This window comes from Kogia breviceps, chromosome 7, assembly GCF_026419965.1.
Source record: "Kogia breviceps isolate mKogBre1 chromosome 7, mKogBre1 haplotype 1, whole genome shotgun sequence".
NCBI lineage: Eukaryota > Metazoa > Chordata > Mammalia > Artiodactyla > Physeteridae > Kogia > Kogia breviceps.
Window position 1 is genome coordinate 97953288 of NC_081316.1, and position 27796 is coordinate 97981083.

The 27796-nt window shown below is 37.4% G+C and overlaps 1 protein-coding gene across 1 annotated transcript in view; it reads left to right on the top strand.

The window, feature by feature from the left end:
- DDX10 (DEAD-box helicase 10) overlaps positions 1-27796 on the top strand; it is a 309443-nt gene that overhangs the window by 217126 nt on the left and 64521 nt on the right. The gene's annotated exons all lie outside the window — the stretch shown is intronic.

A 27796-nucleotide genomic window follows, 5' to 3' on the forward strand; every position in this document is an offset into this window, starting at 1 on the left:
TCATTGGGTTCATTTTTCTTTTGCCTCCCGTGTTTAAGCCTACTGACATTACTAATTTACCTTGTCATTGGGCTTTACAGTCAGGAAAGAAGAACGGGCAGAGAAAAGCTCTTGGTGTCTCATCTCACTTAATACCTTTTAACAAGGGACTTTGATCTGTTGCTCGTAGTAGCACTGTGAGATGGCTGTTTGTGTTACCTCCATTTTTCAGATAAGGAAAAAAGACCCAGAAAGTTTTGGTAGAAGGGCAGTCTGGGTGCAAGACTAGATGATTGAAGATCATGAAGTTTTGGTTGTGGAACAGTGAGTAGCTCACTATAGGGTTTTCCACACTTTTTTTTTTTTTTTTTTTTTTTTTTTAACGGTACTCGGGCCTCTCACTGTTGTGGCCTCTCCCGTTGCGGAGCACAGGCTCCGAACGCGCAGGCTCAGCGGCCATGGCTCACGGGCCCAGCCACTCCGCGGCATGTGGGATCTTCCCAGACCGGGGCATGAACCCACGTCCCCTACATCGGCAGGCGGACTCTCAACCACTGCGCCACCAGGGAAGCCCCTCCACACTTTTTTTGTCTAGACCCTAGAGTAAGAAACACGTTTTACATTTCTTCCTAGTAACATGTATAAACAGCATTGAAAGATAAATTTCACCAAACAATACTCACTACGTGTCATACACAGAATTTTCTATTCTGTTTTCTTTTAAAAAATTATAGTCACAATCCACTCAGTGACTTCCTGGTTCACTAATGAGTTAAGATGTGCAGTCTGATAAACACTGGTATAATGTGATATGAAAGTAGATTATTTTATGAGGAGGTAAAGCCAGAGGGATATATTGTGGTTAGATTGCAGATGTTCTTTAGTGCCAGGCCAAGGAACTTATCTCTCATGAGCAACATAAAGTCCTTGAAGAATTTGTGTACAGTGATAATATGATTATGTCTTTGCATCAGGAACATGAAGATCATACCCTAACAGAGCTCCTTACAGTTTAGAAGTAACTTTCACATCCATTATTTAACTTGTTCCCATTAATAACCTTGAGAAGCAGATAAGAAGAGATATTTATCGCCTTTATGCAGATGAAGAAACTGAGGTTTAAAGAGGTAAGGCCCTTACTCAAGTTTAAAGCCACAATTAGGAATTAAGCTCAATTTTTCTGACTGCTAGATCAGTGAGTAGGAGAAAAAGCTTATAGCTAATAGGCCTTTTCAAATATCTGGGCAAGAGGAAACGACAGTGATGGAAATGAAGGGGAGGGGTCAGATGCGGAATTAAAGGAAAACCCAAATAATTGCTTGAAGAATTTATTTTTATGTAGAAAGTCATGTGCATACATCCTTAACTCTGATTTTGTCTTTTGAAAGATAGTTTTTTGATTATATTGTAAAATTCCAGCCCATTTACCCAGCAAGGGCAGGGTATAAAATTGCCATTATGCTCTGTCATGGCCTATGATAGTTTTCATCATTCATTTTCTCTTTGGAGGGAACTGAATTGAGAAGGCATTTTTCACTGTTTAATGTTCATATCTGGAAATACTGATAGTTAAACTTCAGAAACATATCATTTGGAATAAGACATGTCAGCAGGTCTTTTGCTAATTGTGAATTGTTACAGATATGCCTGAATTCTTCCTTTTTGTTATAGATTAATCTGTATTTTTATTGATAAACTTTCATTAACATCTTATTTATTTGGATTCCTTACCCCTCTGAAAGTCATTAAAAATAAGTCTTGCTCCAAATTTCACTCTGAACAGACTGCAGATTATCAATATTAGTCTGAAATGAAAGAATGAAGAAATGAATCCTTAAATATATTTGTATACAGGTAAACTTCAGAATCTCACTTTTGTCCTTTTCTGATCTATAATTTGCCAAAAGAATTTTTCTTTTACCAAGAAAAGTATGATATATATTCTGTTTTTTTAAAAATAATATTTTATGTAAAATGGTTAAAAGGTTATTACTGACATTTTTACAGTTCAAAGTTTTTAGCTTTATTATAGAGAATTATGGTAAAATGTGGATATTAATTAAGATAAGGCTAAAATTGAAAAACTTCTCTATCATCATTTACCTGTTTTTTTCTTGCCTAGAAACCTGGGAATCATTTTTAGCTTTTTCTACTCATTATATGCAATTAAGCATCAAGTTCCTACAATTCTATTTTTAAAATCTCTCTCAAACTAATATGTTACTCTTTTTTTTCAACATCTTTGAGTATAACTGCTTTACAATAGTGTATTAGTTTCTCCTTTACAACAAAGTGAATCAGTTATACATATACATATGTTCCCATATCTCTTCCCTCTTGCATCACCCTCCCTCCCACCCTCCCTATCCCACCCCTCTAGGTGGTCACAAAGCACAGAGGTGAACTCCCTGTGCTATGCGGCAGCTTCCCACTAGCTATCTAATTTACATTTGGTAGTGTGTATATGTCCCTGCCACTCTCTCACTTTGTCACCGCTTACCCTTCCCCCTCCCCATATCCTCAAGTCCATGCTCTAGTAGGTCTGTGTTTTATTCCCATCCTACCACTAATCTCTTCATGACATTTTTTTTTCTTGGATTCCATATATATGCGTTAGCATATGGTATTTGTTTTTCTCCTTCTGACTTACTTCACTCTGTATGACAGACTCCAGGTCTGTCCACCTCATTCTTGAAACCTCTGTTCATATAATCAACTGCGTATTGGAAATCTTCACTTAGATTTTTAGTGGGAGTCTCAAACTTAACATAGACAAATTCAAACTTCAGATTTTTTTCTCCCAAATTTGTTCTTCCCATGGTCTTCCTCATCCCAGGAAACGACAACTCCATCCTTCCAGTTGCTCAGGTGAAAACTTAGAGACATCCTTGCCTTCTCATTTTTATACTCCATCACAATTAGTCTCTTGTTGACTTTACCTGAAAAATAGATCCAGGATAATTGGTACAGTCTAATAAGTTTAGTTAATAGTAATTAAGTCTAGAGTTTAGTTAATAGTAATATGCTGGTGTTGGTTTCTTAGTTGTGACAAATATACCACAAAATGTTAACAATCAGGGAAACCTAGATGAGGATTATATGGGAACTCTGTACTGCATTAGAAAATTTTCTGTAAATCTAAAATAGTTTAAAAATGAAAACTTTCTTAGTAAATCCAGACCCCAACCACTTTTTTTTTTTTTTTTTTTTTTTTTTTTGCATTACGTGGGCTTCTCACTGTTGTGGTCTCTCCCATCGCGGAGGACAGGCTCCGGACGCGCAGGCTCAGCGGCCCTGGCTCACGGGCCCAGCCGCTCCGCAGCATGTGGGATCTTCCCGGACCGGGGCACGAACCCGTGTCCCCTGCATCGGCAGGCGGGTTCTCAACCACTGCGCCACCAGGGAAGCCCCCAACCACTTAACACCCTCACTACTATCACTTTGATCCAAGACACCATCATCTCTAGCATGGATTGTTAATTATAATAGCATTCTAAGTAGTCTACTTGTCTCCCTTCTTTTACCCTTCCTGCCTCTCTCTCCAACCTCAGTTTATTCTTAATATAGTAGCCAGAATGAGCCTTTAAAAGTAAGTCACAGGGACTTCCCTGGTACTCCACTGGTCAAGACTTGGCGCTCGCAATGCAGAGGACACAGGTTTGATCCCTGGTCAGGGAACTAAGATCCTGCATGCGTGGCCTAAAAATAAATAAATAAATAAATAAATAAATTCTTCTCAGTTAAAAAAAAATGTAAGTCACATTATATCACTCCCTGTTCAGAACCCAACCCACAGAGGGCTTCCCTATCTTATTCATAATCAGAACTACAAAGTCCTACATATATGATCTAGCTCTCAGCTCCCTCTCTGATCTTATCTTCCACTGTTTTGCAGCTAACTCCTTTAACATCAGGCCCTCCTTATTTTTCCTCAAATCAACTGATTATGTCCTTTGCCCTTTGTACCTCAGATAGCTATGTGATTTGCTTCCTTACTCCTTTCATCTCCTCCCACCCTGCTCTCTCTTACTCTGATTTAATTTTCTCCAGAGTACTTCCCTCTACCAGACAGTACATAAAAATATACTCATTGGGACTTCCCATGCAGTCCATTAGTTAAGACTCTGCACCTCCACTGCAGGGGGTGCAGGTTCGATCCCTGGTTGGGGAACTAAGATCCCGCATGCCACATGGCATGGCTAAAAAAATAGATACTGTTGTTGCTTGTCTTATTCCAGCTAGAATGCAAACTCCGTGACAAGTGTATCACCAGTGCCTAGACTAGTGTACCCAGCAAATAGTAGGCACTCAATATTTAATGAGTGAATGAAATAGGTAACTCTTTAATGAAGTTACTTATTTTCACTGTTAACACTTATAAAACATGATGTAGCATAATTATAGCATGCTATTTATTGGAAGGCACAATAACTTTGCGGATATTTCAAGGTCATTTTAGAGGAAAAACAGTAAAACAAAACAAAATAAGGTTGGGGGACACCTAGAAAGCAGTGTCATCGGGCCAAATAGGAATTATTAAATCTCTGATGGTACACTTTATGTCTCCAAGTTCATTTGTAAGCTGGAGCATGTTTTTTCCATAGAAAAGATGTCATACACTGGGGTTGATGAGGGTGACCATATAAAGTACCATACACACAAGATACTTTAGAGAGTGAAAATAAGTGGAATGAATAACTACACCTGGACAGCTGGCCCTGGGCAAACCTAAAGCTGTCTTTGGCAAACCCAGGTCTCCTTCATTATAACTCAAAGATGCCTTTACCCTAACCTACGTGAAAGGGCATCCTGAGCTGTAAGGGGCTTGGGACTCTGGAAACAATCTCCTGCTGGTAGAAAATATGAGTTGTAAAGTCATGCCACATTTTGTTTCATCTCTCCCCTTTCCTTTCCAGGATACTCCACTCATCACTTTAGCACTGAGGGAGGGGAGGAATCTTTCCCCCCCACTATTCTAGAATTTAAAATAAATTTCAGTTTTCCTTGCACTGTCCATCCACTTGCCTACATCCCCGCTTCATCCTCCTCCTTTACTAGTCCCAGTAATTAAAGAAAAAAAGTTGAGCTTTGATGATAGGTCTCCCCATGTTTATGTATAATGGAGTTTCAGTGAAGTACTAAGAAATTTTATGAGTTAACAAATGATTGAAGTAATAGTAGTGGTTTGCTAAAGTACATCCATTGCAACATTCTGAATTTGTGCTATGAGGTAACTATTTTGCAGTTATCTTGATTCCTACTTTTGCACAGTGCGTTCTTGAAAACTCATCTTGTCAGATGTTCCTCTGAATACCAACAAGGTAAATCACAAATATATAAAAGATTGATGATTAATTGCAATCAAAATCAACTTAATTTTACATAATTGATTTTCCATTAAGGGGTTATTTGCATTGAATATCGTTTAAGATCATTGTGTTCTATTTTAGTGTCTATAAAATAAGAAGTTTCTTCACTATGTTCAGCTCTTTCAGAAAAAAGCAAATTGGTATAAGCATAAGACACTTTAAAACTTAAGATATGTTTTCTTATTTCCTTAAAATTAGCACTTACATAAGTTAGCGTAGGGGGTAGAGGGATGGGGGTGTAGCCTCTAAAAAGTACTTGAGTTGCACAAAACCAGGGATACTTTGAGATAATATTCTCCCTGGGTTTAGACAGCTTTGGTTTGTAAAACAAACTTGTTTAGATGGCAAAAATATGAGTCCATTTTGGTTAATTGTGCTAGCTTCTCAACTGACTTCTGTTAATTTTGGCACTATTACCATTCTGTTTCTTTTAGAAGAACTTCTAAGTTAATTGTACATAGTGGTGTCTAGTAGGGGTGTGTGTGTGTTTGAATTTGTGGAAATACTTGACAGTATTTCCCTTCAGCAGTGTCTTCTGGTGTAAATACCAGTGTGTTGTTTATCTAAAGTATATGGATGCTAATTTCTCCAATCAACTCTCTTACTCACCCATTTCTCTTTCTCTCTCATTCTACTTCCCATTCAGTCTCTCACTCTCGCATCCTTTCTACCCCCATACTGTAAAGGCTCTGAAAACTAGGAATTGCCCTCATTAAATATGACCTATATTGTGATTTAAGACCAGGAGCCACTGCTCAGAAGGAGGCCTAGAATGAATTCTGTGAGTACATGTTTGTAGGGTAAACATCATGGGCGTAATTCATAGTGAAATCATCCTGAGGATTTATGCAATTCTTTAACTGTTTCATGTATCACTGGAAGGTTACTGTGAGACTTTGCCTTGTCATCTTGTGTTAGCATTGTGTTGGTATTTAAGTTTGGACTAAATGGCCATTTTTTTGGTTGGAAAATTGAGCCATGGTGTATTGTTCTTCTAAATAGGTAGGCAAGGGTGGTGTCTGAACTGTCAGAAGGTTAAATTTGAGGAAAACTTGATACGCTGTTCCTGAATAGCATGGTATTTGTCAGGGATTAGTGTGTGTTGTTTCAATCCCCATGGAAGAAAATTTACAGTCTGTTTTCCCTTCTTCCTTTTCACTTCAGCTTTAGATCTCCAGACTTGAAGTTGAATTACCTGATAGTTCAGAGAAATATATTTTTATCCTCCTGACTGACTGAATATCCCCTTTATATAGGAGTGAACCATTAAAGAACTATTTTTTTCCCTCCAAGTCTATGTTTTCTTTGTCTTATAACATTGTCCTGGGTGTTCCAACCATGAAAACTTTTAGTACCAGAGAACACCTCCTTTTTGGGACAAATTCTTTTGTGGTCTGGATATGCTTCTCTTTTTCCTTTATAAAGAATTTCAAATTCCTTTCATAAAACCTGTTTCCAAAGAGGTTAAATGATTGATGGGCAAGGAAGGGGAATTCAGACTTAATACCCTCTGACCTCTACACTGCTTGTGCATTTTATTTGACCCACAACATTCACTTAAATATTTTGTCCATGATACAAAGCTACCTCATAAGAAAGTTTAGTTGTCAGTATAGTTTTATCAAAACAGATTATACAGCACCAATCCCAAATAAGTTACTTTATTAATCTTTTATTTTTCTGGGTATTGAACTAAATTGGATCAAACAGTACCTGAGCTGTATTTCATTCAAATAACTCCAAAGGTTCTATTTCTGTTAAATGTTTTAGCTGTCCACAGTTAGTAGGTGTGCTTGCCTGACCTCCTGAAGGAAGGGTACATTCTATTTAATCTGCAAGATTGCTAAGAGTCAGAAGCGGTATTGATTTAGGTGATAGTACTGTGTTTTCACAGCAGTAGAAAAAGTCCTCATGTTTTACAGCCACAGGAAGTGCAGCAAATTGTTGATTAATTGAAGGCTTTTGAAAAAGAAATTTAAAAAAATACTGTATGTGATGAAGGGTTGCCTGTGGAAGAACTTCATGACAATTAGTACTGTTGAGAAATGAAATGAGCTCTCTCATAAGGGGAAAGTGTTGTATCCTTCACTTTCAGACACCATTCTCAGTGAAGCTCGGAACTCCTACCCAACATAGGAGTTTGAATGAGAGAACTTCTGAGGCCTATCAAGACACTCAAAAGCTCATAATTGTGTTGATTCTACTTGGAGAGGGATCAGAGGAGGCACATAACATGTTCTGTAGCAGAGAGCTGTCTATAAGACTGATAGTGGATTTAAGAATAGGTACTCTGAGATATTTGAAGGTGCTTGAAGATGGTTTCCTTTGTTTAGTAGCTCAGACCTTTTTAACATCCTAAGAAATCCTAATCCTAATCTTACTTAACAGCTAAACAGTTAATTTCAGTTGGACTTTTAAAAAAAACTATCAATGTTAAAGCAGTGGGCCTAAATTAATAAAGTATTGTACAATACTTAAGCTCAGTTCCTTTATTGAAGGCAGTAGAGCAGAGTGGTAAAGAGGGCTGGGCCTGGAATCAGAATGTCTGGGTTTGAATTCTTTGGCAACTTATTGAAACCCTTAGAGGAGTTTCCCCATTTCCAAAATGAAGTTAATAATAGTACCTATTTCATAGCACTGTTTGGGGGTTAAGTGAGGTAACGCATGTAAAATTAGCACAACTAAAGTTAATCAATAAAAGGTTGTTACTGAGCCAGAGGTTTAGGGCAAATAGTTTTGCTTATTTCAAGGAATAACTCTAAATCAAGAAAGGATATAAAGTTTCTAGGTAGATTCATTACTATGTACATCATTTTAATTCTCATTAAAAGGAAAAGAGACTGGCTGATTTTGGTCAATCTGTGCTAGTTGTCTGTTGCCACACAGATATTTTCTGAAGTTTTAATGCATGTATTTAAAAAATTTGACTTCTTGTACCTTGGGCCTTTGTCTCCACCGAGAGCTTAATGAGTCATGGTTTGAAAGTACAGATCCTGGTGGAAACCAGAGGGCCTGAATGGGTCAGAAGCTTTAAAAGAATTGCAGGTACTTCCTCTTTTTTTTTAATATTTTATTTATTTTATTTTATTTATTTTTGGCTGCATTGGGTCTTCATTGCTGTGCATGGACTTTCTTCTAGTTGTGGCGAGTGGGGGCTGCTCTTCGTTGAGGTGTGCAGGCTTCTCATTGCTGTGGCTTCTCTGTGTGGAGCATGGGCTCTAGATGTGCAGGCTTCAGTAGTTGTGGCACACAGGTTCAGTAGTTGTGGCCCTCGGGCTATAGAGCGCAGGCTTAGTAGTTGTGGCGCACAGGCTTAGTTGCTCCGTGGCATATGGGATCTTCCTGGACCAGGGCTCGAACCCATGTCCCCTGCATTGGCAGGTGGATTCTTAACCACTGTGCCACCAGGGAAGCCCCTGAAGGTACTTCCAATCCCAATTTTAGAACTCCCTGTGGCCCTCTTATCTGTCATAGAACAGTTTCAGGGATTCTAAACTCAGAAGGGTCTCTCAGCAAGAGATTTGTTGTTCCAGATTTTAAGTTCACATCAGAATGCCTTTTGAAACTGCTAATGTATTGAGTGCACAGATGCAGAATAGTGCCTGTAACATTCTAGTACGCATGACCAGGTGGCTGAAAGAGTCTTTATTTCCAGGATAAAGGTGGCCAGAAGAGCAATTAGAGAGTATTTCCACAGGGACTGTCCAGAGTTAGCATTCTGCCAGATGTTACCTGTAACAACAGTGGCTAACGTCCGCATTGGCTTTCCAGTTCCTGGAACGCTTTCACATGGCATGCCTCTGTTGGTTAGCTTCTCACTACTAGCCTTCCCAGTAAGGTGGTGGATAGGAAGTACTGTTGTATTTGTAGGAACTGGAGGTGGTTGGTGAGGTTGGAGATGACAAATGGTGGTCTATGAGTTTTCCTGTTTATTTTCATATAGCCTATTAGATTCAGGGAGCCCCACTCAGTGACTCAAGTCTTTATCTGCGCTAGATCATATAACGTAATGTTCTCAACAAATCTATGATGTGTAAGTAATGTTGTTCTCCCAGTTTTGCACATGAGGAAAATTGAGCCCTGGAGAGGTTAAATATCGGTTGAATCTTTAAAAATTACTGATATCTGATAATCTTTCATTGACAAAAACAGCACTTTCACATGTTTAAATCTAATAATTTTCAATGATACTAAATAGGCATGTTTGTATAGCTTTATTCTGATTTATTTTATGTTGATTTTTGTCATTTGACTCTTAGAAGACTATCTTATTTTCATTCATTTTTAGTTTCTTTTGAGGAGGGTACCTTCTTATTGGCACCGTGTTTTACCTGACAGTTTTTATTTTCTTTCATCAGATGAGGAGCCTGAGCATCAGAGAGGTTAAGTGATTTGTCTAAAATGCACAAGTTATATAACAGGTAAATCTCTATCCTCCAGACCTCTTTTCCCTGTATGCCACATCAGTGGACAAAATGGTTAGAGGACTTTGGAGCCATGAGATATTAAGAATGGTTGCAGAGGAACTGTAGATATTTAACTTGGCTGAGAAAATAGGAAAGGAAAATAGCATTGATTTTTGAGTCATACAGACGTGGATTAAAACCCATCTCATTTACTAGGTATGTGATCTTGAACAAGTTTCTTAAACTCTAAGTTTTTCCATCTGCCAAATGGTGCTATCGATACCTAAATCCTAGAATTATTGAAAGAAATAAGTAAGATAACATTTATGAAGTACCTGTTATTGCTTGACATCTAAGAGTTTCTCCACAAATTATTTCCCTTTCATACCACACTTCTTCAGAAGAGAGAAAACGCATCTTATTTATTTATTTATTTATTTCTGTTATTGTGGAAAGTCACATCAGCCATTGTATGGATGTTAAAATATGGCAGATTTCGTCACAATTTTTTGAGAGAGACTTCAGTTAAAGTTATACTACCACCACCACTACTTGTGTCCAAATAAAAGTCCCCTTTGTTTTAAAGGGGATTTTTGGTTCAATAATGATTAGTCCAATTGACCTCCAAAAACTTGCCTAGTTTTTTGGAGAGGTAGCCATGAGCTAAAAGAGCAAAAGGCCAGCACTTGTCATGTTGTCATCCTAAACATCAAAATATTCTGGAACATTCAAAATTTTGATATATTTCTAAGATTGTTTTTTTCCCATAAATCTCAAGACTATCTAGCTCCCATTGTGAAAAGCATAAGTGGATGAAATCTTGTTCCCTGTGACTGTTTTTACATACTATCGTATTTAATGTTTCAAAAGAATGTTTAGGTTAAAGCATGTGCAAACTTGAATTTAAGTAACTTGTATGGTTGTTTTATTTTCATGATTCTTTGAAAATCCTCAGTGCCATTTGTCTTCTGGTTTTTTTTTTTGACCTAGACATTGTTCTAGGAAGTCTAGTAAGTTATGTGTAGCTATAGTTCTTTAAATTTATGTAATGCTTTTGGGTATAGACAGCACAGGTGGAATTTCATTTTAGTGACCAGATGAGATTTCATGTTATATCTAAATCTCAGTCACAGTCTGTTGTTACAGCATAGTTACCATAGAGAACTTCACTAGGTTTCTAAAATGTTTGTATAAAGCAAACTTGTGTTAGGTATTTATTGTGTTACTAACGATGAAGGGGGAGTTGGCTGTTGGCTATGCATGGTTGATTTGGAGGAGGGGTGAAGTGCCTTCTGAAGGTAAATTTACATTGTCCACATTTGATTTGTAAAAGGCATACAGTTGATGATCTGGACTCAGGGTCCTGGGTAGACATAAACATTACCATAGGAATCCTGTGGAAGATACCTGTATAACTCCCTGCGTTGGAGAGTTTTGTCTTGATAGCTGGAAAATAGAAAGATGCAGTTCCCATTTGATTTGCCATTTGTTGTAGCTTTCCAAATTTGGCAGAGTTCATTTGATCATTTGAAGTGAAACAGTCTATCTAGCCCAAGGAAAATAAATTTCACATCCAGGAAGCTTATTAAGGCACTGCCAGATATGCTAGCTAATGTTTCTTTTTCTTTATCTTGCTTCTATTTGTACCTTGGTGATTTCTTTTTCACTTCTTCCTCCCTCTTCTTCTCCTCCCTTCCTGTCCTCCTTTATTTCAGAAAAAGGAAGATACTTAATGGAAAGCTTTTTTTCCCTCTTCCTCTCTACTTATTATTTGAAAATAATTTCTAAGGTAAAGTACCAGTTTTGGCTGTTTTTGAACCACCATGTTATTCAGAATTAGGCATATTGGATTTGTATACAGGACAAGAAATTTTTTTATGAGACAGTGTAATAATTTTTCCACCTTCAGATATTGAAAAGTTTAAAAGCAAAAAATGAAGAGGTGGATTGGGCAGAAATTCGTGTTTGTTTGTTTGTTTGTTACTCGCTGGAAGACAGATGCAGTGATACATTCTCTTATAAAGAATGAGTTGTCTCAGTACTTCATATTACATGTCAAACTTTTCTATAAATTGCTATGTGGATATAGATGTATATCACACCACTGCTGCAGAAAGTTTTTTTATGCTTTTTTACCACTTTCTCTTGGTCAGCTACTATTTCACTGGAGAATGAGCTCTACACCGATTCTCTCTTCTTGCTTTCTTCCCCTAATGTGATATTTCAGTTTTCCTTTTGGAATGAAATTATTGATTACTTGAAAATCATTCTCCCTTTTTTCCAGAGTAGCTCCTCAAGTCTTATGACAAAGCTTCCTCTAATGTCTCACTTCATTTTTTTTTTCTGATGAAGGTCTTCATTTAGCACACTGTTACAAAGGGATTCTCTATCTTGAAGACTGGGTAAATACTTGCCTTTCTTTGTCAGTTGGTTGCCAGAGCCATGTTTTAGTGCAAAGAACTTGGGGGTTGTTGAAAAACACTTGTTTTTTCTTCCTAATTCATAAACTTCATAGGTCTGTTAACTTGGGCAAATCACTTAACTGCTCTAACTTCAGTTTACTGACTTATAAAGCAAGGAGAGCCTCTAAATAGAACTGAAATACTGTTGCTTTTATTATAGCTTTCATAGAGTTCCATGTTCAGCATTAACTGGAATTAAGGATAGAAAAAATTTTTCCCGTTAGAATTTTCTGAGTCTTCTAAACACTGAGTTTAATTAATTTGCTGTGTTCTTCCAAAGATAAACAGCTTCCTATTTCTATGAACAGCATTTAGCTTATACCCTAGCTTGGATTCCTCTTCAAGTACCTGTGCAGGAACCATATTCATAAATAATATAATCTTCCTAAAATAATAACTTCTGGGGCTTCCCTGGTGGCTCAGTGGTTGAGAGTCCGCCTGCTGATGCAGGGGACGTGGGTTCGTGCCCCGGTCCGGGAGGATCCCACATGCTGCGGAGCGGCTGGGCCCGTGAGCCGTGGCTGCTGAGCCTGCGCGTCCAGAGCCTGTGCTCCACAAAGGGAGAGGCCACAACAGTGAGAGGCCCGCATACCGCAAAAAAAAAAAAAAAGAAAAAAAAATAATAACTTCTGCATTGCTCCTACTGATGAAAGATCATGTAATAAGAATTGCAGTAGGCTTTAGAAGCACATGGTTATGTAACATTTGGCTGGCTGTTTGATACAGAAACATGGTGAAGTACAAAAAAGAGAAACAAAATCCTTTACTTTCTCCTGTTTTTATCATTGAGTTATGACAGTAAAATAGGTAACCGTGACCACCTCCTAATGTTACCACTCTTGCCAGCTCTGGATAGGTGACAGGCAGGAATCATGACTATCTCTGCACATAATACTTGTTAATAAAAAAAATTGATTTTGCCTTCTATTGGGGTCATTCTGACCTGGCTTCATCAAGTTAGCCTTGTCAGAATGTCCCTTATTTCAAGATTACCATATCAATTTTTTTTTTTTTTTTTTTTTTTTTTTTTTTTTTTTTCAGCACGCGGGCCTCTCACTGTTGTGGCCTCTCCCGTTGCGGAGCACAGGCTCCGGACACACAGGCTCAGCGGCCATGGCTCACGGGCCCAGCCGCTCCGCGGCATGTGGGATCTTCCCGGACCGGGGCACGAACCCGTGTCCCCTGCATTGGCAGGCGGACTCTCAACCACTGCGCCACCAGGGAAGCCCCATATCAAAATGTTTTGTTGTGGCTTACACATGTCAAGACCAAGATTTTATGGGTATAATTGCATACTTTTCCAACTTTGACATGTTGTCCAAAAAATATGTGCTAGTAATTGAAGGGAATTTACTAATTTGTAGATTTTTTAAGACTAGCTTTTAAAAACACTCTTCTTGACCAAAATACTTTCTTGGTATTAATCAGCTCAGGCTGCCATAACAAAATATCACAGACTGGGTAGCTTAAACAACAGAAATTTATTTTCTCATGGTTCTGGAAACTAGAAGACCAAGATCAAGGTGCTGTCAGGTTTGGCTTCTGGTAAGGCCTCTCTTCCAGGCTTGTGGATAGCTGCCTTCTCACTGTGTCCTCACGTGGCCTTTCCTCTGTGCTTGCATGCTGGGAAAGAAATTTCTGGTGTGTCTTCCTCCTCATGTAAGGCTGCCTGTCCTATTAGATTAGAGCCGTATGACCTCATTTAACTTTAATTTTGACCTCATTTAACCGTAATTACCTCATTTAAGGCCCTATCTCCAAATATAGTCACATTGAGGGTTAGGGCTTCAAATATATGAATTTGGGGAGGAGGCACAAGTTTGTCCATAACAGCATTGCGTTGGATATACGAACATTAATTAGACCTCATCTTAATCTTCAAGGGGTTCTCTCTGTGTGGAAGCTCAATGTATAAACAGATTATTAGTGTATTATCTAGTAAGTGTGATCGCAGATGTATTCAAATGACAGTATCATTTTAGTTGGGTAATAATTTTTAAAAACTGGAGGCTTTGCTATGAAGAAAGAAAATACAGGCATTCTGGGAAAAGGAAGTAACATCACACTTCAGGGTTGAGCTGTAGTTAACAGTGAACCTGGTAGAGTTTTAAACAGGAAAACTCTGACATAACCTGACTTATATTTTAGAAAGATAGCATTGGTCATCTGGTCCAGACTCCAGACAGATGTAGAACTCCCTAATTCTTTAAGCACTTAATCAAAGCTATGCCCCGGTGGTACTTCTAACTATATTTCTGGGAAGAACTTTCTTCTACCATGGTATTATGGAGTCTTTTTTTATATTGACATTCAAATTTCCTTATGCAGCTTAGAGCATTTTTACATTGTTTTTTCTTTGACCTGAGGGAGAAAAGTTTATTTTTATCACTACCACTATATTTATAGATGGAATCTTATGTACCTTTTTGCTTTTTCTGAACTAAGCCGTGTGTATTAAGTGTTTAAAACTTCCCGTTAATCATTTTTGAAGTGCTCTTTAAACTCTCACTTTCTTGATGTACCACATGCATTGTGAGCACAAAATTTTACAGCATCAAAAAGGAGTCAGTATTTTATCCTGTAGAAAGCTCTGTGAATAGTTAATCTAACTTGTAGCTTAATGGTAGTTTCCTCTCTCCTACAAGATGGGGTAGCTGTTAGACTTCATGGCTGCTTTCTGTGGGAAGGTTGGCTTTGTGGAAATTTCTTTTTCATAGATCAGTTTGGCATAGAAACCTTAGATGTGAATTAAGGATGAGAAGCTTAGTGTGATTATAATGGCAAGCCTGATATTTGAGATAAAACAATCTGGGAAAATATACCTTTTTTTAATAAAGATATAAAAGAAGGTCAAAGGAATTAAGAGGGTCTAACCTAGAGGAGAAAAGACTTTGAGAAGATTTAAAAACAGTCAGAAATATATACAAGTATAGTTTTCAGATGATTACGATAGACTCCATTTTCTTTTAGTACAGGAAGAGAGTTTGTGGGCCTAAGCTCTTGTCAGAAGGTATTAGGTTAGACGCCTTGAAATGCCTTACCACAAGAGCTGCGGAGTCTCTGAAAATTTCCAGGGAAGGGGGTTAGGCACCATCTTTTCTGGGAAAGGATTGAATTGGATGCCTTAAGAGCATTTTAAGTTCTATGCATGTGTGATATTTTAATATATTATACTGTGGGTATTACAGAATCAGAGTTCTGAATAAATCCTTCTATGCTAGATAGAGAGGAGAAAAGGTTGTTTTTGCTGGTTAGAGAGCAGAACTATAAATAATTAGCTCTTTGCTGCAACTTTTTGTTTCTGCTTTTTAGGCAGGATCATTTTTCGATGAGTTGTTTAAATATTGTCTATCTTCATTAATTATAAACAGGTTAGAATCACTAACAAACAAGTTTTTTAAACACCTGCTTATTAGAAACAAGGATTCTATGAGTTGTTTTCAGGTGTGGAGAACATTGATTAATTTTATTCTCAAAGGATTTATCAAAACTACCCAGTGCTTGCTTCCTTAAGTCTGATGGATGTTTCTTTACTAGTCTTCTTTCCCATTGCCATCCACTCCAATTTGAGATTTCTGTTGTATCAAACTATACTGCTACAAAAACTTTCTAAATGGCTCCAGACTCTAAGAATTATTTTCTAGGAGGTATGATTCACATACAATATACTGCTAATGATGCCTTTTGGAGTCATGCAGCTCATAGCAGCCCTGTGATACCCCCTTCACCAACCAGCCTCGCATAGTTCTGTAAAAATTCATTCTACCAAAATGCTGCTCTCACTGTATTAGTCTGTTGTTGAAGAATCTTAATTTTTTTTTCTTTTGCTTATTAGCTAAAGTTAAAGCTCCTACTTAGAAATCTGGCTATCCCTCATGAATTATTTTCATTTTGTTTTGTGGTTTTCCCCCTCCCCCGACTTCCTAATTTGAGGGCTACTGACTTTTCTCAACATCTCAGGCCTTAACTTCATTTCCAAAGACTTGCCTGATCCATAAAGACCTTACTTTACAGATATCTTTGCCTGTTTTAAATATGGTGAGGAAGGGGGAGAGAAGGGAAAATAAAATATGTGTACTGTGTGGGACAGGGGCTCCCTATGCACTATCTCATTTAATTCTTTCTCCAAACGTAGGACATCCTAGAAACCATACCAATTTGACAGAAGAGGAAATAGCTTCAGAGAGATTAAATCATTTAAATGAAGTTATACAACCCAAAGAGTTGGGATTTGAACTTGGGTTTGTCTAATTTCAGAACTCTTTCTCTAGCTGATTGTCATTTTGCCTCTACTATATTAGCTATACCAGGTTTTATTTTCTTAAGTTTTATTTAGGTTATAACAAAATGTCATATAGGGCAGCCTCCCAACAAAAAGCTTCCTGCTTTCTCATAAAGCTGTTGGGAACATTTCTCTCCTTTCTCTGTCTCTGTTTCACAACTGGGTTATTATTTAAACAGTGTTAATCCTTTCAATTCAGTAATATAAAGTAGTCCTTTTATGATAATAAGGGACACATCTTAGATAAGTAAAGTCTATGTAGAGTTCCCAAATGTTTTATCCTGTGGTAGCATATCCTTCAAGAGTAAACCATTAGGAGATTCACTAACAAGTGGTCAAATTGTCAGGTCTAAAACTAATTTATTTTTATTAACTCCGTTTACTTCCCGGCAGAGAATTGAGCATCATGAGGGTTGCTTAACCATGGAATAATTATGAATTATGGGGGAGAAAGAAAACTAAAAGCATCCATCTGCTCTAAACAAGATGAAATAATCACTCCAAATTATTCAAGAATTCTCTGAAGTCATTTTCTTGCTTTTCTATCTTATCCTCCATAGTAGTATTTGCTTAAAATCTGCCCCCTCCCATCCCATTTTTTTAAACATCTTTTTTGGAGTATAATTGCTTTACAGTGGTGTGTTAGTTTCTGCTTTATAACAAAGTGAATCAGTTATACATATACATATGTCCCCATATCTCTTCCCTCTTGCATCTCCCTCCCTCCCACCCCTCTAGGTGGTCACAAAGCACCGAGCTGATCTTCCTGAGCTATGCAGCTGCTTCCCACTAGCTATCTATTTTACGTTTGGTAGTGTATATGTCCATGCCACTCTCTCACTTTGTCACAGCTTACCCTTCCCCCTCCCCGTATCCTCAAGTCCATTCTCTAGTAGGTCTGCATCTTTATTCCCATCTTGCCCCTAGGTTCTTCATGAACTTTTTTTAAAAATTCCATATATATGTGTTAACATACGGTATTTGTTTTTCTCTTTCAAACTTACTTCACTCTGTATGACAGTCTCTAGGTCCATCCACCTCATTATAAATAACTCAGTTTCATTTTTTTTATGGCTGAGTAATATTCCATTGTATATATGTGCCACATCTTCTTTATCAGTTCATCTGTTGATGGACACTTAGGTTGCTTCCATGTCCTGGCTGTTGTAAATAGAGCTGCAGTGAACATTTGGTACATGACTCTTTTTGAATTGTGGTTTTCTCAGGGTATATGCCCAGTAGTGAGACTGCTGGGTTGCCTCCAATCCCATTTTTTAAAATCTGGGAGCAGGTAGAAAGGGATCCAATTTTTGTGCTAATATTTGAAGATTATTCTCAACCATTAGCATTCAGGTTGCTCCATTCATGTTCTAATTCTGCATTTCACCCAGAACTGGAGGCAGTGGTTAGGTAAGAGCAAGCAGGTATGAGGATTGGGGTGAAACAAGGAGTTTAGCATTCTGTTTGATTACATTTTAAAACTTCATTATAATTTCATGGTGACATCCAAAATATAAGCAGTTAATCCTCAATTGTATAGATTATAAGGTATCATGAAACATGCTCTTAAGCCATTATGTAGAGTGTAAAAATTTGTTGCTTTTCATTGATAGATGGGAGGTCAGATTTTTAAGTTTCTTGTATGTCTGTTAACTTTGATTTTATTTCTTTTAGTACTTTAGGAAATTACAGAAAATGCATTTTAGCTAATATTGTACAAAAGTATTATAATAAAAAAGGATTCGGAACAGTAGTCTGGAATTAGGACACCATGCTTCTTGCTTGTTCTGGGACAGTGACATGACCTTGAACAAATCATTTAAAATCTCTGGGTCTTTAACATTTCCTCATTTATTTTAAAATTTATTTTTATTTATTTTTTTAAAAAATTATTTTATTTTTTTGGCTGTGTTGGGTCTTCGTTACTGTGCACGGGCTTTCTCTAGTTGTGAGAAGCAGGGCCTATTCTTCATTGTGGTGCACAGGCTTCTCATTGTGGTGGCTTCTCTTGTTGCGGAGCATGGGCTCTAGGTGTGCAGGCTTCAGTAGTTGTGATACATGGGCTCAGTGGTTGTGGCGCGTGGGCTCTAGAGCACAGGCCCAGTAGTTATGGTGCATGGGTTTAGTTGCTCGACAGCATGTGGGATCTTCCTGGATCAGGGATTGAACCCGTGTCCCCTGCATTAACAGGCAGATTCTTAACCATGGTGCCACCAGGGAAGCCCCCCCTCATTTATTTTTAAAATGTTGATTTCACATCTAAAATCCTGTGACTCAATACTGTAATGACTTTCTCTGCATTCATTCCTCTTTGTTGCTCCTACCGTTTAAAATAATGATTACATTAAAATCCTAAACACTGGTTTTTAAAAAAGCACAGGTGGATATACTGTGGGGTTTTTCTTTTTTTTCTGATATGCTCTCTGTTTACGGACACTTTGCGCTAGTTTGCATTAAAACTTGAATTGTAGCTCAGCAGGTTGCTAATTATGTTTGGTTGGAATACCAAAGGGAATTGAAAATAACTTTTTACCTATATGACTCATAAGAGCAGTGATTATACTTCAAGACTTTACTTTCTCTGTAATATTAGGAATTATGAGATTCACAGGAAAATCAATAGTTTTTTGCCTTTCAGATCAGTCTATAATGGAATGAAATTTTGGGTATGATATATGCTGTTTTCTTCTTTGCTTTCAGAGAACACATAGGCTTGGAAGGTAACATGATACAAATAATTTTGCAGTTTTTTACCTCTGTGGTAATATATGCATATCACACCTTCTTGAGGTTTGCTTTATTGTAAGTGGTGTTGTCTAGAAGAGTGAGCACTGAAGAAATAAATGTTCCGACTCTGTAGTAGTGGGCTGCATGACTGTGACCTTAGGAAAGATTCCCATCCCCCAATTCTGTGACTTCCTTTATTCTAGAAGGAGGTTGAACTAAATTATTTTTGGTAACAATCAGTTGCTAACATTTCTTGAATACTTACACAAATGTGCAATGAGGCAGGTCCTGCTATCACCCTACCTCATTTCAAGAAGAAACTGAGGTCTAGTAGAGATTAAGTAATTAGCCCTTAGTAGTGGAAGAGCTGGTATTCAACCAACACCTACCCACGCACCACCTGCTTCTAAAACTCATAATTTGACCACTTAGGTATACTGCCTCCCAACTTAAACAGTCTGTGATTATGGGAATTTCTAATACAGAAGTATCTATCTTAAACAACATTCAGAATCTCAAGATACTGCCCACATCAGTTGCTAAGTATTCCTATGTAAATTTTCTCCAGCCCATGCCAGATCACTATGTACATTTGTAACACTTGCTGCTGTTTCTAAATAACTTTAAAATAGTTTGTACTCGCATTCACAACACTCCATAAGGTAAGTTGGGCAACTGAGATACTATAATACATACGAGAAAGAAGATTTGGCGGGTGTTATTTAGGTGGTGAATTGGTAGAACCAGATCTTGAACCCACTTCTTGGCTACTCCTGTTTTCTATAGAACATATACCTATGATGATTGCTTTTAAAGATTCACACAAAAAAAGATCAATCACTGAAAGACTCTCTCAGATTACTACTGAGATAATAGTAATAATCCAAGAGGTTATTTTATATTATATAATATTCCTTTCTGCATCTGTGACTTTCCGTCTGTTACCATGAATAAATTGTCCCATCTCCGATCCAAGGCCAGCCTCTACTTGGGCTCGGGATCTCATCCCTTCCCTTCTACTCAAGAACTTTGTTCTTGAATTTTTCCTTGTCTCTTATGTAACATTGATTTCTTTCTCTTAACCAAATCATTCTTATTAGCATACAAACATGTTATATCTTTCATCATAAGGGGGAAAACATCCTTTCCTAGATTTTGCATTCTCCCTTAGTTTTGTCACATATTGGATGCACTTAGTTGTGTCACATTTTTGTCAATTTCCCTTGATAGTAAAACTCCACGGAATTTTTTCTGCTTCTGTTACCATTTCCTTATTCTTCATTTCTCCAGTCTCCTTGCTCAGGATGTACTACTTCCACTTCAGTGAAATTTTTCTTTTCATAATTATCATCAACTTCCATCTTAACAAGCAAGTGGTTGGTTCCTAGTCATTTTACTGGACTTCTCAGTACTTGACCCACTTGTTCATTTTCTCCTTCTTAAAACCTTTCTTTACTAAGCTTTAAGACTGTCAAGTTCTGAAAATCTCCCTGGAAGCCTCTCTTTTACTAACTTCTGTTTTACTCCTGGACTTCTAGTTGTTGGAATGCCTCTGAACACAGTCCATGAACCTCTTTTCTTTCTCTTCACTCATCCTCAGATGATCTCATTCATTCTCAGCACTTTAAATATCATTCCACAAACAGTTTTTTGCATGAACCAATTTAAGTCTCTCATACTGTTTGTGCTACTTTGCACTGACTCAACCTGTTGCAATTTAATCTAACCCCCATCCCCTGAAAAATAAATAAAACAGTTTCAGCCAGAAAAACCCAAATCATTCCAATGTGATGAATCCTAAATTTGTATCTTTAGCCTTCACCTCTCTCCTGAGGTCCTGATTCGTATATTTAACTGCCTACTTAATATTTGGGTGGCTGTTAGGCATTTCAAATTTATGATGATTAAACATACAATTTTATTTTATTTTACTTTAATGCTGAACAAGGAAACTGATAAGCTTTTAAGATCAACAAACCAAAGGGAATGAAAAGAATTTAAATGGTCTCCAATCTTGGGAAAGCACAAGAGCATGTTATGTGACGGGTAGAATGTCAACTCATCTTCATTTATGGGCAATTCCAAAGGTATTCTATTCTGTCCCTCATGAAAGAAAGAGAGAGTAGTAGTAAATCATTTTTGAACAGACCCAATGACATAGAGAATCCATTCTTCCAACAATTTTGAAACTTATTGTACCTTGAAAAAATTTAACTAATGCCACCCAGTGCAGTTAGGTGAAAAGCTGGAAAGGCAAGATATTTTGTGTTGAAAATGCAAGCTAAACTGTTGACTTACAAATCTCTGTTTTTGTTTCTGCTAAATTTGTACCTCTCAAGTCTTCCCCACCATAGTTTATGGCAGTCGATTTGGGTAAAATGATAGGTAGGAGTTCCTTGAACTCACCAAGCTCATTGCTACCTCTGAGCCTTTACACTTGATGGTCCCTCTTCCGATGATTCTTTCCCATCATCATTTGAATGCTGTTTAAGCATTGCTTTGCTTCTTTTGACCTCTAAAAATATCAGTGACATCAGAGTGTCAGACACCAGTAACAAAGTAGCTTTTATTTATTTGGAATGAAACAAGTCAAAACCACAAGATGGTAGCTAAGAGAAAGGTTTTCTCAAGACAGATCAAACAAACGTTTTTCAGTTTTTTAACCACTGAGTTATTAAGTTGATTTTTCTTTCAATCTGTGTTATTTTTTGTTGTTTTTATTGTTTACTAGCAAACATCATTCCATTAGCCACATAAAACTAATTCAGTACATGAAGATGCACATGCTGTACTGGACATTTGAAAGTTATCCGGTTCTTAACACTGTTTCAGCTAAACGAAATGTTTCCATATTTTATCTTCTGGGCTACTGTTAATCACCATTCTCCTTTCTTTTTTTATTAAACATATAATTCTTGGGAAATGATATATTGCTTGGAAATATTAGAAATGCAATACTAGTTACTAATATGTGTTATAGTTTTGGAAATACCTACAAATTAGCAAATATTAATTTTCATAGAGAAATTGAAGGTTAGTTTCTTGTTTGTAATGTTAAGCTTCTGAGTTTACTGCTATATTGTACATGGGTATTATGTAATATATTGCTTTACCCAATGCAAAAGTCAAGGCTATTAATCACCGAATAGCTAATTAATCTTTAGAATTAAGTACTTATATCCAAAATAGAAAAATTTCGAAGTATTTCTTAAAATTTTAGAGATATATATTTCTCTCATTTATATTTTTCTCTGTATAGCAAATCAGTTGCTTGGAAAAGCATTCTTGTTTTTGTTTTGTTCTAGTTTTGTCACTGATTTTTAAAAAAATTTTCTTAAGAAAAACTGATTGTGGTACAGCAAGTTTGTTAGGCTCTGAGCAGATCACTCATGAATTCTCTTATGCAAAGAAAAAAATCACATCTGAAATAACCTGAAAATCATAGCTAAGAACACTGGTTAGAAATATATTAATGTTCTACCACCCACCCCCCTAACTTTCTAGCTACTCTTGGTTTTTATAACTTTTTCTTTCAGAGGAAATAGATATTGCTTTGTTTGAGATAGTGTTTTTTATGCTTATACATCTTATTTTTAAGATTATGACTCATGGATTTTAATAGCCCTGTCAGTCACTTTATGGACAAATCTTCTTAGCGGAGGGATAATGATTAAAAAATAAAGATACCATGCCCTTTGTATTATAGGCCCTGAACTGTAAAAATCATCTGTTTTTATGGAATGTCAAATTAAATTCAAATAAGGGGTAACAATAATACTATCAAATTCTAACATGAATTTACTAACATATCTGCAGAACCATGCATGGTTTCAATTATCTGGAAGTACTTACACATATTTAATTTATATGCCTCCACCCTCTTAGCCTTGAGTTATGTTGACCAAAGAAGCCACTGGACTCTTTTATTTATTATGCAAAAACCCAAGTGATGGTATAAGTAAAATATACTGTTTTCTGGTTGCAAAGTTTATACGCCATTTCACTTCCTGTAATCAAATACAGCTGTTAATATTATCATGTCTTGACTATCTGTGTATGCTCTGCATAGCTGCAGTATGCACTCACAGATTCGTGAAGGACTATACAGCTGTTCTAGATTAGGGTTTACGCTGCAAAATCTCTGTGTACTTTCCTAGTTTGGTTAAGTTCACTTAAAAGCATTTTACTGGGGAAGTTGGACTTGCTATATATACTGGTAATAGCCTAGAAATGAGATATAGATGTTGATATATTTGACAAGATTTATCAACCACTCTCCCCTCTCCCCTTAAAAAATAGGTTTGATGCCTAACCAGTAGATTTTCTTGGTGTTCATCTCTATGGTTTAAGTCTAATTTTCTGCACCATAAGATGTTATGATATAGTGATAAGAACATAGAATATGTAGTTAGACCCAATTCTAGTCCAGATTCTGCTGTTCACCAGCATTATGGCCTTAGGCCAAGATATTTAAGGTCTCTAAGTCTTACTTACCTTGTCTATAAAATAGAAATAAAAGCCGATCAAATAGATTTGTTTGAGAATTGAGTTAACATAAAAAATGTGCTTTGTAAACTGTATATTGATTATATAGATGTCAGAATTCTTATAGGTATTACCTTTCCTTTATAATTCAGTATTTTACAATATATCCAGGTTATCTTCCTCACTTTTTATTATGATTGCATAACCTGTCAGCGTCAAAACGACAAGAGATGGAGTTGAACCTGTCGTGACCCATAACACATACTGCTTCTTTCACCTAAAAGTCCATTGTCCCCAATTTCTACTTAATTGAAGGTTCCAGTTATGTTTGAATAATGGAAGTTTTAGTTTTTTTATGACTTCAGAGTACTTTCAGCTGATAAAATTTGAGCCACAACACAGTTGACCATAGAAAAGACACTAGGGACTTGCCTCGTGGTGCAGTGGTTAAGAATCCGCCCCCCAATGGAGGGGACATGGGTTCGAGCCCTGGTTCGGGAAGATCCCACATGCCGCGGAGCAACTAAGCCTGTGCGCCACAGCTACTGAGCCTGCGCTCTAGAGCCCGTGAGCCACAACTACTGAAGCCCGCGCTCTTAGAGCCCATTCTCCGCACCAAGAGAAGCCACCGCAATGAGACACCCATTCACCTCAAGGAAGAGTGGCCCCTGCTCCCTGCAACTAGAGAAAGCCCGTGTGCAGCAGCAAAGACCCAGTGCAGCCAAAAATGAATTTTTTTAAAAAAGACACTAAATTCTGAAGCCTGTATTAGAATAACTTGAATTGTACCAATATATAAAGAAACCTTGAAAAGGTTATTTAGTTATAACTAGTCATTTTTTATGTGTGTTTATGGTTGCTATGAGACAAACGAGAATTAAAGAGCAAACTCACAGTTTCAGCACAGCCAAAAATGAAAATGAGGGGCTTCCCTGGTGGCGCAGTGGTTGAGAGTCCGCCTGCCGATGCAGGGGATACGGGTTCATGCCTTGGTCTGGGAAGATCCCACATGCCGCAGAGCGGCTGGGCCTGTGAGCCATGACCGCTGATGAGCCTGCGCGTCCAGAGCCTGTGCCCCGCAACGGGAGAGGCCACAACAGTGAGAGGCCCGTGTACTGCAAAAAAAAAAAAAAGAAGCTTGAGAAAGAGGAAATTTTTTTTCTTGTTTGGTTTGTATAGGCACATCGTAAATATAAGTGATCATTCTGACATTTTGAGGCATTATAAAGAAAATTCTATGTATAACATATCGAATCTTAAGTAAATAGAAGTTTTCAATAATTAAATAGGTTAAGGAATAGCAGTGTTATTTCTTTTGTAGCAGAGATTTTCAAAAAGATGTATTGAATCTCCTTAAAAAGATAAAAATGTATGAAACGACATAGCATCAGACAGTATAGAACAGACCAATAGATCTTAAATATTTGCTAAAGTATAGATGCATGGCTACCTTAGAGAAAGTCCTTCCTTGAGAATTTCACTATTCTGAGTATTTGGTAACTTTACTGTGTCCTTTACAAGGTTAAATGTAATTTGATAGAAATAGGACATCAGTTCAGGAGCTATCAATCCATATCACTATGATAAACCGCAACTGAGAGAGACACTGTCCATTCTGCCTACGAGTGGCTTGTTGGGAATGACAGGTGCAGCCTGTGTAGGATCTGAGGACAATATGTTGCAAATGCCCCCAGCTCTTCTGGAGCTGCCGCTTTGTTCTCAGTGTCTTCTGATTGTCGCCTGGTACCTGTAGTGCTGCAACACCCTTGCCTACTCCTGCCCTTTAAAAAAAAAATTTTTTTTAATTGCTTCAGCATGATGCTTATTGCTAGAATGAATTTTTCAAATACCACATTTTTAAAAAAATGCCACTTCTCTGTTTAAGAACCCATGTAGACATCCTCATTCATTAAACTACTCTTTCAGCATTCCAGATTCTCCATAGTCTGACCTCACCCTACAATTCCATCCCAGATTTGTTTATTATACCAAGTTCCATTCCACAGAGGATTGGGGGAGCCCATGAGAATACTTATGATAAAATAATGGATAAATATATTTAGAAATGAGGAACCTTGGAAATACAGAAATAAAGAGCCCAGAAGGTGACACTGGGGACGAAAACTTAGATGCACAGCTTATACCTGCTGTGACTAAGGTTAAGGGTTAGCTCTAGATATCTGCTGTTCTGCTAGATATCACCTGTTCTGCCGTCCCCTCCAACATGCACCGTCTCTACTTCAGCCTTCTCCCACTGTGCCCATGTTCAATGACATTTCCATGTATGTGTGTGTGTTCACTTATCTTTCTGATATCCTCCCATTATTCAAAGTTCAGTCTCATATCCATTTCCCATCTTCCATGAAGCCTTCCCTTTGTTCCAGCCCTCTTGGAATTCTTTCTCTGACTTCTGTAGCAGTTATACTCACTGTACAATAGTGTCAACTCTTTATCACCCATCTTTTATGGTGATCCGGAATTATGTTTTCGGTCAGCTTTCCTGAAATAGATTTTTAAGTATTCTGAGAAATTTTTATATTTCTAAGCTTGTCTGTTGGTGGCTCCCTTTATTCACATCAGCATCCTATACTGGTGCCTGTGCCACCACCATTCTTCAAGCATCGTGTTTCACTCTCCTTCTGCATCCTTCACAGGAGCCTGCACAAGTCCGAGATTATAATGTAGGCAGTAAAGTCAGGAATGACTGGCAGGTAAGTAAGTCTGTCTGTCTAGTCAATGCTTGTATTTGCAAAAAGCATGGCTTTAATATTTGGAGCTTTCCATTGTGGACCTTTTCAGATATATGGCTGTGTGGATAGTTTAACCACTCTCCGGAGGAAAAGTTAGACTTTGAAGAAAAGTGTTACAATTCTGAATTTTCTTATCTCAAAGCACAATTGTGAATCAGTCCCCTTCATAATGTCATTTCTCCTGACCTTATAGTTCATACTGTGGCTCTGGAATGAAACTCAGGTAGGCCCCAAAACCTGTCTACTAAAGCATTCTACAACTATACAATTCTAATCACCCAGTGTTGCAGTAATTTATGCCCAAGATTATGCTACTAATTACTTGAATTTGGTGAACAGCAGGTATGGAACCAGAAATTTCCAGAACATTTTGAGGGAGGAGGGTATGGGGCAGAGAGGTAAAGAGTTACCAGGATGATATAAAAAACCCTGTAAAATTGGCAAAGATGAGGTTCTCATACCTGGCAGTATCTGCAATCTGTTCAAATGTTACCAGTATCTTCTGCATGTCTCCAGACAGACCTTTGGAGGCCTGGGAAGCCTGCATCTGTATTTGGGCGTATGCTGCCTCATATGGTGCTTTCTGTAGTAGTCAGGACAGATGTGGTTACATATCCTTTGCCTTTAAAGAAATTTTATATTTTTAACCTCATCTGTTGATGTCACCTTCATTTGAATCATCCTGTAGTAATGCCTGTGCAACCAGCATTTAAAAAAAAATACCTCAATTAAAAACCCTAAACTGAATAATTCTCATACATATGAACTACTAATTTGAACATGCATATAGTTGCTATTAGCATTAGTAAAAATATACATTTTCAAAGAGTCTCAATTTATAGTAATTTTGGTCATTGCATATATTCTCAAAAATAACAATTACTATCATTATGGGGGGAAATGAGGATGGAGGAATCTAGGCATTTTTTTTAATGGTTAAAAAAAAAAAATCCTGTTTTAAAAAATGTTAATAGTGTTGGGTCCATAGAATTAAGTCCAGATTTCCTTAGCATACGTTCAAGGCCCTTCCCAAGCTGGCCCTTGTCTACTTTTCTAGCTTTGGCACCCACTGTTGTCCCATCCTTCATGGTCCTGAAACCCCCTGTTGTTTCCTGCCCCTCTCTCTTTCCCTTTGTCCTATAAATTCTGACTCATTCTCAAGACTATTTTGAATCTGTTCTGTGAAATCTTCTCTGTCCTTTTAGATTCCCTTTGTATATGTGTGTGCACACAAATAAAGTAACTCTGAGCAGATGCTTTACAATTTAGAAGTCTTTCATTCACTAAACTGGCTTATGTAAATAATCTATAAATACTTGCTGAAGAAAGGAAGGAA